Consider the following 11,974-nt stretch of genomic DNA (forward strand, 5'->3'; position numbering starts at 1 on the left):
GTTGTATACCTTGTTCTCATTTGAGAACGTGATATTACTTACTTGGAGTGACCAAGGTCAACAAGGCGGGTGTTGTCGACGAAGCGGAGGACGCTTACTCTTTCGGTACACCTGGTCTTATTCTCCTTGTACTTTTGCAAGAGGCTGCGTGCTCATCGTTCTTATGTTCATTTTTTTGCCCTAGTTTTTTGGAATTTGAGTTTGGATATTATTTCTATTGGTATTTTCTTTCTTTATTGTTTTTGTATTTATCCAAGGTTGATAAGTCACTGATTTTCTGCACGTATTCCGACAATGACAGTGTTAGTAGTTTGCTCTCATTGGCGAATACAGCAAAGATAAATGTGGAGTGTATTCCGACAATGACAGTGTTAGTTGTTTGCTCTCATTGGCGAATACAGCAAAGATAAATGTGGAGTGTATTCCGACAATGACAGTGTTAGTTGTTTGCTCTTACCAACATGATGATGCTGGACTGGGGGCTTTGGGTAGAAGGGTGTTGCTGGACTTGGGGCTGGGGTGGATGGGGGATGCTGGACTAGGGGCTGGGATGGAAGGGGGATGCTTGACTTGGGGTTTGGGTGGAAGGGGATGCTGGACTTGAGGCTGGGGTGGAAGGGGATGCTGGAATTGAGGCTTGGGATGGAAGGGGGTTGCTGGACTTGGGGCTGGAATGGAAGAGGGATGCTGGACTTTGGGCTGGGATGGAAGGGGGATGCTGGACTTGGGGCTTGGTTTTGAAGGGGGATGCTGGACTTGGGGCTGGGTGGAAGGGGGATGCTGGACTTGGGGCTGGGGTAGAAGGGGGATGCTTGACTTGGGGCTTGGGTGGACGGAGAATGCTGGACTTGTGGCTGTGATGGAAAGGGGATGCTGGACATGGGGCTGGAGTGGATGGGGGATGCTGGACTTTGGGCTTGGGTGGAAAGGGGATGCTGGTCTGGGGGCTGGGTGGATGGGGGATGCTGGACTAAGGTTTGGATGGAAAGGGAATGCTGGACTTGGGGCTTGGGTGGAAGGGGGATGCTGGACTTGGGGCTGGGGTGGATGGGGGATGCTGGACTTTGGGCTGGGGTGGAAGGGGGATGCTGGACTTGGGGCTGGGGTGGAAGGGGGATGCTTGACTTGGGGCTGGGGTGGAAGGGGGATGCTGGACTTGGGGCTGGGGTGGAAGGGGGATGCTTGACTTGGGGCTGTGATGGAAGGGGTATGCTGGACTCGGGGTTTGGGTGGAAGGGGGATGCTGGATTTGGGGCTTGGTTGGAAGGGGGATGCTGGTTTTGGGGATTGGGATGGAAGGGGTTTGCTGGACTTGGGGCTGGGATGGAAGTTGGATGCTGGACTTGGGGCTGGGGTAGCAGGGGGATGCTGGACTTAGGGCTAGGGTGGAAGGGGGATGCTGGACTTGGGGATGGGATGGAAGGGGTATGCTGGACTCGGGGTTTGGGTGGAAGGGGGATGCTTGATTTGGGGCTTGGTTGGAAGGGGGATGCTGGTTTTGGGGATTGGGATGGAAGGGGTTTGCTGGACTTGGGGCTGGGATGAAAGTTGGATGCTGGACTTGGGGCTGGGATGGAAGGGGGATGCTGGACTTGGGGCTAGGGTGGAAGGGAGATGCTGGACTTGGGGCTGGGGTTGAAGGGGGCTGCTGGACTTGGGGCTTTCGTGGAAGGGGGATGCTGGACTTGGGGCTGGGATGGAAGGGGTATGCTGGACTTGGGGCTGAGTTGGAAGGGGATGCTGGACAGGGGAGGGGGCTGTGAGTGGAAGGGGGATGCTGGACTCGGGGTTTGGGTGGAAGGGGGATGCTGGATTTGGGGCTTGGTTGGAAGGGGGATGCTGGTTTTGGGGATTGGGATGGAAGGGGTTTGCTGGACTTGGGGCTGGGATGGAAGTTGGATGCTGGACTTGAGGCTGGGATGGAAGGGGATGCTGGACTTGGGGCTAGGGTGGAAGGGGGATGCTGGACTTGGGGCTGGGGTAGAAGGGGGATGCTGGACTTGGGGTTGGGGTGGAAGGGAGATGCTGGACTTGGGGCTGGGATGGAAGGGGTATGCTGGACTCGGGGTTTGGGTGGAAGGGGGATGCTGGATTTGGGGCTTGGTTGGAAGGGGGATGCTGGTTTTGGGGATTGGGATGGAAGGAGTTTGCTGGACTTGGGGCTGGGATGGAAGTTGGATGCTGGACTTGAGGCTGGGATGGAAGGGGGATGCTGGACATGGGGCTAGGGTGGAAGGGGGATGCTGGACTTGGGGCTGGGGTAGAAGGGGGATGCTGGACTTGGGGTTGGGGTGGAAGGGAGATGCTGGACTTGGGGCTGGGATGGAAGGGGTATGCTGGACTCGGGGTTTGGGTGGAAGGGGGATGCTGGATTTGGGGCTTGGTTGGAAGGGGGATGCTGGTTTTGGGGATTGGGATGGAAGGAGTTTGCTGGACTTGGGGCTGGGATGGAAGTTGGATGCTGGACTTGAGGCTGGGATGGAAGGGGGATGCTGGACATGGGGCTAGGGTGGAAGGGGGATGCTGGACTTGGGGCTGGGGTAGAAGGGGGATGCTGGACTTGGGGCTTTCGTGGAAGGGGGGATGCTGGACTTGGGGCTGGGTTGGAAGGGGATGCTGGACTGGGGAGGGGGCTGTGAGTGGAAGGGGGATGCTGAACCTGGGGCTGGGGTTGAAGGGGCATGCTGGATTGGAGGCAGGGGTGGAAGGGGGATGCTGGACTGGGGTGATGTAGAAGGGTGATGCTGGACTTTTGTGTCTTATTATCATTACTAATATTCATTACAAAACGTAATCATGGAAAGTGACTTGAATGTAACACTTTATAGTAATGACCTATATGTCGATGATACAAATGTTAGTATTTTTGCATGATTACCTCAAGTCCATATTTTAAACATGTATAATTGAATGTATTTGTCCAGATTTATTATAGGTTTCTGTATTATCTTGCATGTCGGAAGACGACGATTAAAAAGTTTAAATAACTTTGCCGGACACCCTTGTCGTTTTAATGACAAAGCATACATTTAAATTGAAAAGTGTAATTCATATGAGGATTTCCTTTGTGTTGAATTTAGCCGCATAGCTCAATCGATTAACCATAACAAATGAATACATTTCTATATACGAAAACATAAATGCAATTCAAAGTGAAGTATTTGTACGATTTCCTGTGATAACAATCAATGCCCTTTCGACAAGGCGTTTCCTGTAATGGGACGTGAGGCATACATACTGTACACGTAACATATTGTCCGGAGATATCATCACTAGCAAGGTTGTGAAAAGCATTTGGAACGTTAAATTTTCATATAGTACAGAAGTAATGCATTAGAAAATTATGTCTGAAGCAACTTCTACGTACTGCACCAACTTGGACATGTACATACAGGTATCAGAGTATTTAGGTTATAGACGATTGGACATGTACAAACAGGTATCAGAGTATTTAGGTTATAGACGATTGGACATGTACAAACATGTATCAGAGTATTTAGGATATGGACGATTGGACATGTACATACAGGTATCAGAGTATTTAGGTTATAGACGATTGAACATGTACATACAGGTATCAGAGTATTTAGGTTATAGACGATTGAACATGTACATACAGGTATCAGAGTATTTAGGTTATAGACGATTGAACATGTACATACAGGTATCAGAGTATTTAGGTTATAGACGATTGAACATGTACATACAGGTATCAGAGTATTTAGGTTATAGACGATTGAACATGTACATACAGGTATCAGAGTATTTAGGTTATAGACGATTGAACATGTACATACAGGTATCAGAGTATTTAGGTTATAGACGATTGGACATGTACATACAGGTATCAGAGTATTTAGGTTATAGACGATTGAACATGTACATACAGGTATCAGAGTATTTAGGTTATAGACGATTGAACATGTACATACAGGTATCAGAGTATTTAGGTTATAGACGATTGGACATGTACATACAGGTATCAGAGTATTTAGGTTATAGACGATTGAACATGTACATACAGGTATCAGAGTATTTAGGTTATAGACGATTGGACATGTGTTTAAAGAGAATGTATTGGACTAGTTTATCAGATACAAACGTGTTTATAGAGAGTGTATTGAAACTTGTTTATTAAATACACACGTGTTTATAGAGAATGTATTAAACTTGTTTATCAGATACACACGTGTTTATAGAGAGTGTAATGAACTTGTTTAACAGATACCCACGTGTTTATAGAGAATGTATTGAACTTGTTTATCCGATACACACGTGTTTATAGAGAGTGTATTGAACTTGTTTATCAGATACACACGTGTTTATAGAGAATGTATTGAACTTGTTTATCAGATACACACGTGTTTATAGAGAGTGTATTGAACTTGTTTATCAGATACACACGTGTTTATAGAGAATGTATTGAACTTGTTTATCAGATACACACGTGTTTATAGAGAATGTATTGAACTTGTTTATCCGATACACACGTGTTTATAGAGAGTGTATTGAACTTGTTTATCAGATACACACGTGTTTATAGAGAATGTATTGAACTTGTTTATCAGATACACACGTGTTTATAGAGAATGTATTGAACTTGTTTATCCGATACACACGTGTTTATAGAGAATGTATTGAACTTGTTTATCAGATACCCACGTGTTTATAGAGAATGTATTGAACTTGTTTATCAGATACACACGTGTTTATAGAGAGTGTAATGAACTTGTTTAACAGATACCCACGTGTTTATAGAGAATGTATTGAACTTGTTTATCAGATACACACGTGTTTATAGAGAATGTATTGAACTTGTTTATCAGATACTCACGTGTTTATAGAGAGTGTAATGAACTTGTTTAACAGATACCCACGTGTTTATAGAGAATGTATTGAACTTGTTTTATCAGATACACACGTGTTTATAGAGAATGTATTAAACTTGTTTATCAGATACTCACGTGTTTATAGAGAGTGTAATGAACTAGCTTATCAGATACACACGTGTTTATTTATGAGTGTGTTGAATGCGTTTCGCCGATACCTACGAGAGTGTATTGACACAATGTAACTGGTTATTCTAAAATATTCTTACACAGTTCTATTCATCTGTACAGAGCTCTAATCTATTAAACATTTATAACGTTGTTTTATTGATTAGTCGAATCTATGGCGGTAGTGGGACATGTTATTGACTTTAGCGTTGACGTCATACAGCACATATAATTAACATCGACTGACTGTTGGAAGACGATTTACAAAATATCATTTTACATTGATTTTACACTGCAGAGCCCGTACAACATTTCATACCGTTCATCTTTAGATTCTCTATCCATGATCCGGGTCTTATCAAAATAACCTGCATGATTATTTTTGTCTGTTGTTTTTATCTTATCAATTCAAACTTCAGTGGTAAAACAGCTCTCCACACCTAATGTTTACTTTCTGAACAATCGCGATATGAAATAAATCGGCTTGTATCTTGGTGTTGAGTTATGACGTGATAAAATGATGAATAGAGAATAACAAAGGAGCAAGAGACGTCAAGATGCAAAATCATTATATAAGATCATGTGGTCCAGCAGGTTTAGCGTATTTCACATCAACAAATCAAGTGTCACATACATACCTAAGATCAATGTAGACGCGCAGAAGTTTTCATTTAACTACTTTACACCTGAACAACAATCTGCATACAACGTAGACGCACAAAGTGCTCGTAAATTACACGACATGTATGTCTTTACAAATAGATATAGGTCACCCCTGATCTGTTAATTCTTACATGTAGATATAGGTCACCACTGATCTGTTAGTTTGTTATATGTAGATATAGGTCACCACTGATCTGTTAGTTTATTACATGTATATATAGGTCACCACTGATCTGTTAGTTTGTTATATGTAGATATAGGTCACCCCTGATCTGTTAATTCTTACATGTAGATATAGGTCACCACTGATCTGTTAGTTTGTTACATATAGATATACGTCACCACTGATCTGTTAGTTTATTACATGTATATATAGGTCACCACTGATCTGTTAGTTTATTACATGTATATATAGGTCACCACTGATCTGTTAATTATTACATGTAGATATACGTCACCACTGATCTGTTAGTTTATTACATGTAGATATAGGTCACCACTGATCTGTTAGTTCTTACATGTAGATATAGGTCACCACTGATCTGTTAGTTTGTTACCTGTAGATATAGGTCACCACTGATCTGTTAGTTTGTTACATGTAGATATAGGTCACCACTGATCTGTTAGTTTGTTACCTGTAGATATAGGTCACCGCTGATCTGTTAGTTTGTTACCACTGATCTGTTAGTTTATTACATGTAGATATACGTCACCACTGATCTGTTAGTTTATTACATGTAGATATAGGTCACCACTGATCTGTTAATTATTACATGTAGATATACGTCACCGCTGATCTGTTAGTTTGTTACCTGTAGATATAGGTCACCACTGATCTGTTAGTTTGTTACCTGTAGATATAGGTCACCACTGATCTGTTAGTTTGTTACATATAGATATAGGTCACCACTGATCTGTTAGTTCTTACATGTAGATATAGGTCACCACTGATCTGTTAGTTTGTTACATGTAGATATAGGTCACCACTGATCTGTTAGTTTGTTACCTGTAGATATAGGTCACCGCTGATCTGTTAGTTTGTTACATGTATATATAGGTCACCACTGATCTGTTAGTTTGTTATATGTAGATATAGGTCACTACTGATCTGTTAGTTTGTTACATGTAGATATAGGTCACCACTGATCTGTTAGTTTGTTACATGTAGATATAGGTCACCACTGATCTGTTAGTTTGTTATATGTAGATATAGGTCACTACTGATCTGTTAGTTTGTTACATGTAGATATAGGTCACCGCTGATCTGTTAGTTCTCACATGTAGATATAGGTCACCACTGATCTGTTAGTTTATTACATGTATATATAGGTCACCACTGATTTGTTAGTTTATTACATGTAGATATAGGTCACCACTGATCTGTTAGTTTATTACATGTAGGTATAGGTCACCGCTGATCTGTTAGTTTATTACATGTATATATAGGTCACCACTGATCTGTTAGTTTGTTACATGTAGGTATAGGTCACCACTGATCTGTTAGTTTATTACATGTATATATAGGTCACCACTGATCTGTTAGTTTATTACATATAGATCTGTTATTTTTGATAACAATTCCAATAGTGTGACTTTTGCTGATATGTAAAAACCAAACAACATAGGCCGAACCCACCCTGAAGAAAGAAGGTTTTGCTTCAGTGTACACTTGAATAAAATAGATGACTGCGCTATCAAATATTTTGTTTTGATTGTCTTTCAGAACCGTATTTTATATTGCGAATATATAACCACTGTTCAGTATCTATTATCGCCATGACGCTGTAAATTATATCCACATCAGCTGTTCATGTGTAGACAAGACATTGTATTTTCCATGCAAATCAGTATCTAAAACAATAAAAATACAGAAATGTCGTTTTTTTGCATAATTTTTTTAAGTATTGTCAAAACAATACTGTATTATAGCAATGAGGCATAAATTCCAGACTTTTTGAAAGATTATAGCATGTAATCACGACATTTATGAAAATATCAAGAAACAACAAGAAAATACTAACATGTCAACATAATCAAACTCCAAAATCAAATTCCGTAAAGCATGGGCAAAATAGGAACAAAAGAAAGATTTACACGGACTCCTGAAAAAAACAACAGAATCAGCTTCTTCTGATTCATCGACAACAGCCGCCATGTAAATCTTGGTCATTCCAAGTTAATGAATACAACATGTAGTAAAGTGCTATATATAGATGATATTTAATGGTTTTCCGTTTAATATACGGAGAATATAAAATAAACACCGATCCAGATATAATATATACACGTGTTAAAACAAGTCCGGGAACTGTTGACACATTCTGCTTGATGTCACGCCTGGCGACTAGAAGACGCCATTTTGAATGCTTTATGTACGCCAGAAAAAAATCATTGACAACCAGCTTACTCAACCTTTTGCATCCATACAATAAAATAAGGGAATTTTAGCGTGAGACCTCTCATTGTCTGAAAAGTCATATCATCACAGAAAAAGTTTATATAATTTCTAGCGGTGATACAAGTTTTCTTATGTCATCCCTGCAGTAATGATAAAAACGTTCATGCAATTTATCAACCCTTTATTTCACTTTCAAAAATGTGATTATATATATTTAGAAAATATTGGTGTTTGCTTTCGGTTCACGTGATGTTTTATCTGATGTAGAAAGATATTGACCGAGGGTGAAGGTCATAAGCTTTTTTGGGGTACTGGTAATTTAATCATTGACTTTATCTTGTTTTTTTATTAACATTAACATTCAAACATATTTTATAAACAGGGCACAAAAATGAAAAAAAAAACCTTTTTAACACCCGAATTTTTATATCAGTAATTTTCCTCTAAGAAACATATATCTAATTCCGGTGTCCATATAGTTGAACTGGTCTACATTTATATACACAGAGTTCATATATTTTATATTGACCGACACGTGACGATGTTCTATCCAATCAGAATAAGTGAAACTCTTAATATTGTAATATGTTATTAAACACGTTTATTCATGTAGTCTGAAATCAATATTATCAATAGTCAAACACATTGATATAGATTCAAGTATATTTTAGGACATGAAGTCAGATACTGTAATTTATAGCCAGGTAAATAGGTACCACGGTACTGTAATCAATATTTAAATAAATCATTGTAACATACAGGAACATACACATTGTATAGATGTCTACTTCGTGAAGTCAAGGTACTACTTCAAAAACATATGGATTATATGTATTTGAATGACTTATTTAAACATACACATCAATCGATATAAAGTGTAGCCATGTCTTGTTATGCAGACATGACGTGAATCAATGTAATGTATACCATGTTGTTTATTGAGATCATTATACAATCAACGTCACGTGGCACCCCGCTACTGATAAGGTTATCTAAATATAGGTATTACACACACGTATATATCTATCATGACGTACTGGTATAACCATTCAAAAATCTCACATGATGATAAGGTTTTGTAAATTAAATGAGTGTTGCGTCAGACATATACCCATTTTAATACCCCTCCTTCAGTAGTATGACCCGAAGATAAAGCTAAGACAAAGCTATGTCAAGAAAAATAATGTCACGTGATCTCAAGGCTCTGTTATAGACGTACAGAGTTATGTCAAGTAAAATAATTCACGTGATCTCAAGGCTCTGTTATAGACGTACAAAGCTATGTCAGGTAAAATAAGGTCACGTGATCTCAAGGCTCTGTTATAGACGTACAAAGCTATGTCAGGTAAAATAAGGTCACGTGATCTCAAGGCTCTGTTATAGACGTACAAAGCTATGTCAAGTAAAATAATGTCACGTGATCTCAAGTCTTCTTTATAGACGTACAAAGCTATGTCAAGTAAAATAAGGTCACGTGATCTCAAGTCTTCTTTATAGACGTACAAATCTTAACGTGACGTAATATTACTTTGTTGTTACAAATATGTTAAGGTTTGGTTCATATACATTTTACAACATATTAGAGTGTTATTCACGTACTTTTGTAAATACGATGAAAATTGACGTGATCTGCAATCCAGGTAGGTTTTCAATGTCGCGTGATGTTATGACAATATTATAAACAGCAACGTGAATGACACTAGTCAAAGTAATGGTATACTGCTGTACTGGAGGTAGCGTCACTGATGAGTCAGAGGAGGGCAAACAGATGCACGAGTCAGATTTAATAACTATCCGGCATATGATTTGGTTTAAACTTTATTTTACTGAGGTAATAGCAGTTGTACATATAAATGATACTAATTACAGGATACAGAAACAAGTACATAGTACTTATATCAATCCATCTCCTAATGTAGATATAAGATATGGACCCATATTGACTATATTGAATATATATATAAAATCTGCCGGGAAAAGAAAGAGAAAGGGTGCAGGGGTTGGGATGGTGATTACTAAGTGGCATCGCATTGGGCATCAAAACTGTAAAAAGGAACAAGGAACAAACGCAGGTTGTTTACAATCCGAGTTCAAGATACATACTATATTTGATATAAGTATTGGAACTGTACATTTGTTTATATAAATATTTACTGTATATAGTGAAAAAAGGGAAACAAGAAGAAAGAAAAATAATTAGTCACTGATACAAGAAAGCAATAAATGCAAGTTTCTTCAGAAACGCTTTGTCTGTATGATAAAGTTTTGAACACAATCAAAGATAAGTTCATTGGACTGAACAGATAATTCTGGACTACCATGTAGTAAAAGGTTAGCACTATAATTTAGAGGAAGGCGACTAAAACATTGAAATCTAAGCTGCTGGTAATTAGCACATTGGAGGAGGAAATGTTCTGTGGTTTCGGTAGACAGAATACATGAACACATTGGACTATCAGCTAAGTTTCGAGTAAATAAGTGAGCATTCAATGAGCTACAGTTCATTCTCAGTCGAGCGTGATGTATTTGGCCATGTCTGCTTCTGCAGTAGTAATAGTGTTTTGGGACAGATCGAGTAGAGAGAGTGTCGGAGTTTAGAATTTTTTTTGAGGTTAGGAATTGACGGATTGGATTTTATGTTTTCAGGAAGTGGGTCAACAGAAGAGGGTAGGAAAGAATCTTTGTAGAGGTTTGTTCGACAGTTTATTTGACAGAAATTGTCAGCTGTTCTTGTGTTATGAGTATGCATATCAGAATGGCGAGCACGTAAAACGTTATCTAGGTTTGTAAGGTTTTATTCTTTGGTGCCCTTTATGTAAGAAGCTTACGTAAATAACCGTGACGTCTTTTTAAACTTGTAAACATCTCCAATCTAACCATGGCGCGTTCTAAAAGAAATTATAAAAGATATTCGGAAATCACTGAGGCGTGAAGTTAAGGTAAGTATTCATAAGATATATCTAGCGTTTCGTGAATGGCTTGTAAAAAACGTCAAGCAAGACCATGACAACGTAATCATAATCCAAACTCAAATTCAATTAAATCAAGGGAAAATATGATCAAAAAAAAGTTTTACAAGGTGACTCCTGAAAAAAGAGAGAATAAGACCAGGTGTTTCGACGTTCAAAGACACCCGCCATGTAAACCTTGGTCAATCAAAGTAAGCAATGTCACGTTCTCGGATGAGAACGCGGTATACAATAGCGGAACATACAGGCAAACTAACGAGCATCAAACACATCCAGCTTCAATTTGCAGAAAGAAATAGAATCTTTCTCAATAAAATTACTGTGGTGACATTAGAGCTTTCCCATAACAACCTACATTATTTGAAACCCTGTAAACAACCAAAGCAGATTAGCACCTTTATTAGCCACAGAGTTAAATAATGAATAGACATGCATCATACAGCTGTTTCGTGCTCCTTAGCCCCGCCAGTGATGCTAAGGACCTAAATATTGAAACCTTGGAGGCGACTGACCCTGTGTTGTTCTTAAAAATGTTACTAGTCAATTATAAAGTAATTTTCACAATTTTGCAATATTCGCTGATTAAAGAAGCATAAACGTTTTTGTATGTTCTCTTCCGTCCAATTATTCAAATAAATTCAAGCGTGGTTACAGGGAACTGTGTAACGATGCAGTTGTAATGATTATCAAAGTAAATTGAATTTTAACGATAATACGATTGGTTAATTAACTGTAATAAATATTCACGTAAATAATGTGATATTCTGTAGCGATCAATAGCTTTGTCATCATAAAAACCTGAATGTCGGTTTTCATTGTTCCAACATTGGATATTCTATTACCTTGTAATCCCAATAGAATGACGACGCTAATGCATTTTAACCTTATGATGGTTTTTGTACGTGCGTGTTTGGAATGCACTTCCATCGTCCAAAGTTTTACTCACG

At 39.2% G+C, this 11,974-nt stretch overlaps 1 pseudogene; it reads right to left on the bottom strand.

The window, feature by feature from the left end:
• Positions 1-453: 453 nt before the first annotated feature.
• On the bottom strand, positions 454-2,769 carry LOC132563154 (uncharacterized; annotated as a pseudogene).
• Between the last annotated feature and the right edge of the window lie 9,205 nt (positions 2,770-11,974).

This window comes from Ylistrum balloti, unplaced genomic scaffold, assembly GCF_031769215.1.
Source record: "Ylistrum balloti isolate Yb309-2 unplaced genomic scaffold, AGI_CSIRO_Ybal_v1 Utg371608, whole genome shotgun sequence".
NCBI classification, from domain to species: domain Eukaryota; kingdom Metazoa; phylum Mollusca; class Bivalvia; order Pectinida; family Pectinidae; genus Ylistrum; species Ylistrum balloti.